Here is a 3,687-nt window from a genome sequence, read left to right on the forward strand (position 1 = left end):
TTCACAGTTTTCAATGCACAAGGCAGTCATTATTTGCATGTTGTGATGGAACATGCCATGTTGTGCATGTTGTGATCACGGAATATGATAATCGTATGCTGCAGTACCTCTTTACATACTACAATTACATTTACACTGCATTGATTACGAACTGATCATTTGCTCAGCTAAGAATTTTTACTTAGGTCACAACCAATTTTCGAAAGAGCCACTTAAATGTCACTCCCGACAGTCCCATAAACACCTCCAGCCTTAACATCACCATAGCAACCATGTGCAGAATACAAGTAACGGAAAAAGAGGCACTGACAGACCTATGTGTATGTACACTGTATCTGTGCCAGTAAGCTGGCACAATATCGAGGCTGTGACAAAGACCATATACGTCCATCCACAATCATGTCGTCACGGCACTGTTGTGTCAAACCACACAGCCCTGCCCGTAGGCGACACACGTGTACAAACCAATCAAAATTAAGGAGGTGAAGTGTCCTGTTTTTTCAGGAAGAGTAATGGTGCCAACATGCCAAGCAACAGTAGACAATAGTAGATAATAAATGTGAAATCCGTTGGATAACAGCACACGTGTACATCACGAGAGCTTGTGAACTTTACGACTCCTGCATATTTAACTGTACTGTAACGCTTTCAGCATTTCATCCAGAGAAAAATTCAGGCACAAAAATTTATTGTTTTTCATAAAATAGATATATACATGTATCGTAAATCCTCAATTTCAGTGCGATTTATGCACCTTTTTAATTTGATTTCGGAGACAAAAACGTTAGTTGGGATGTTCAATTTTAGGGCTTCAAACAAAGTATAATTGTGTCAGTCTACATGAATAATGTCCTCAGAATGTGCTTGAAAAACACCATGAAAACATGCAAAAATGTTGAAGATTTAAAGCCGTAAAAATTTGTGGAAGGAAATGTTGGCAATTTTACTTTTAGTTGTGAGTTGTCTGAATTTATGAATTTTTAGCTACTTCATGTGATAATTTATGGTATATGTACATGAATCTAATAACAAGAAAATAATAATAAGAAAATACAATCATTCAGAGACTATGATAAAACGCCAGGTTAGTTTTTGAGGCGTGAAACTATAAGAAGTGGGACCTTGCCTATTGAAGTACACAGGATGTGATTTACGTCATGACAGTGACAAGTGTTTTCTTGGCAACAGAATGTAAAAAGACATCTGCCTTTGAGAGTCACAGAAATGTTGTATGATCTTAAATGAAGCTGATGTTTTTCAGCTTAGGCAGAATATACTTATTTGATGAAACTGTCTGCAGTAATCAATTACAGGTCAGGATTTTTAAATTGCCTCTGAATGGATAAAAAAAAAACACACACACACAAAAAAAACAAAACATAAGGTTTATTCTGGAGCCCAGACTTTCCAAATCAATGTACAAAATTTAGATCTGTTATAAAGCTAGGTTTTCAACTAGTCTACGCCCCTGTGACTCCAAAAGATGGCAATAGCCATTTTATGAAGTCCCACCAAACCTAAAGGGAGGTAATTCGGCACGGCCCTATTCAAGCCAGTAAGTCTCACTCGGAAATTCCTATTCCCAGATCAAATGATACCAGCACAAGATGTGAATGGACTGATCAGTCAAAATTGATATTTCTCTTTGCCTCATTGCTTAAAAAATCCTCTTGGATCATCGACAAGGCAATGAAAATGTACACTTCTAATTCAGGATTAGTGAATAAAAGGGTGTCTTCCTAAACTGTTGATGGCATTAAGCCATAATCATTCATTCATTCCTAAACTGTTGACTGCTTTAGCAGCCTAATGGTTCAAAGCTGCCACCTCGAAGCTGGAAGATAAATCCCAAGCACCCACTCACTCGAAGTCGAGAGAATCAGAATCAAAACCGGATCGGTTCATACCAAAGACTAAAAATGCTACCTGTTGCTGCCTTGCTTGGCTCTAAGCACTGAGAGGTTAGAGCAAGGAAACAAGACTGGCTGGCCCAGTGTCAGTATAATGTGACTGGGTGGGGTGTCATATCTGGTGTCTTTGGCATGATACTTCAGTGGTAGTAGCACTTTGATGGCATGGACTCATCCTGCCACAAGAAGACACGATATATGTATCCACACCTACTGACATCTTATCGTCATATGACTGAAAAATGCTAAGTAAGACCTTACAACCCTAGCATTCATTCATTCATTCCTAAACTGCATTGGTGGATTTATCTTAGAACTGGTAAATGGCTTCGTAAAGACAGAAAAACTGCCATGTTTGAGCAAATCAGTGATTCACATGTGTTCTAACTGTTCACTCCACTTCTTAATTAACTGTAGGAATGAAAGCAAGCTAAAGCAAACATTTCAATAAATGTTTCATATTTTCAAAATAATTACCTGTTCTTGAAATGGAGTGCATGTTCTTTTATTTTCAACATTTCTATTGCTGATAATTTGCCTTCTTCTTGACCGTTTTACTAATTTTGAACAATTGCATGTTGACTGCACAGGTTTTGTGGTATGCCCACCATCTTTAAAATTCATCTTATTTTTCCCTTGACTATTTATGTTTTCAGTTATTACTTTTTAAATTATTTATTCGTCTTTCAAGTGCACTCAATGCTAAAATAATTTTAGAAGCCTACATAATGTACATGTAGTCCACTGCCTTTCTCACCCATTCATAGTAAACATTCATAGCTTTGAAGTACAGCTGTTTTTAAATTATGTACAGGATTTATGTCACAAAAACATCATGAGGAGTATTTATAAAAATGTTATATTAACTATAAAAATTATGAATACTGCCTGGCAATTAACCTCATGACGTTTAAGGAAGGAATTTATACCAATTATTTGAAGAACTCTAGAATGGTGCTTAGTGTAAAAAAACAGATACCTGTATGGGGGGGGGGATATCAAAATACATCAACTTTTCAAAATAAATTAACAAATGCCTTCCATACCAATGACAGAAAATGAGTATCTTACTATATACAGCACTTTCCACCCATGGTTGTCACTTCATGTTTTTCTGAATAATTGTTGCTATTTTTTTCAAGGTTTGTCATCACTGAAAAGCCATACATTGTGTGCTTATGCCTTGGATACGTGTAGGCTGTCTTGTGTGACGTCAAGCCATAATAAATGAGTGCTAGTGACGGCTATCGATCCACCTCACACGACAGGCACCGTTCGAGTCGAGTGTGTATATATGTAGGATACATCAACCCTAAGCTTCATTCCAAGCGAATTTCCGGGGAGGGGATTCAATTTGCAATATCCCCGAAAGCGAAAGAAACCGAAGTATTTCCTCATTACAAAGCTTAAACACGGCAAATTATTTTCCTTTCCGTGGAAAAATTGTAGGCGGATATTTGTGACGCAACACCTCCCGATACTAGAGGAAACACCTACCATCCTTTATTTCAGTCTTGCGTAACAATAACGCTGACTCATAAGCGGTGTGGAAAACACAACCGTCACATTGTTCTACACTCTAGAACATTCGCTGTATCAATCGTCCCCACCAAAAACGCTGATTTAAAGAACCGTCGATCTTCTCAACACTCGTGTTCGAAAGTAGCCGCCATTTTCGTAGAGAACGTAGCCTTTGACTTCCGGCCAGGTCACACGGAGACAACCAATCAAATCGACTTTGGTGGAGACGGCGCTTCCCTTCATGGTGGGACCGACG

This window comes from Liolophura sinensis, chromosome 7 (assembly GCF_032854445.1).
Source record: "Liolophura sinensis isolate JHLJ2023 chromosome 7, CUHK_Ljap_v2, whole genome shotgun sequence".
In the NCBI taxonomy this organism is placed as follows: domain Eukaryota; kingdom Metazoa; phylum Mollusca; class Polyplacophora; order Chitonida; family Chitonidae; genus Liolophura; species Liolophura sinensis.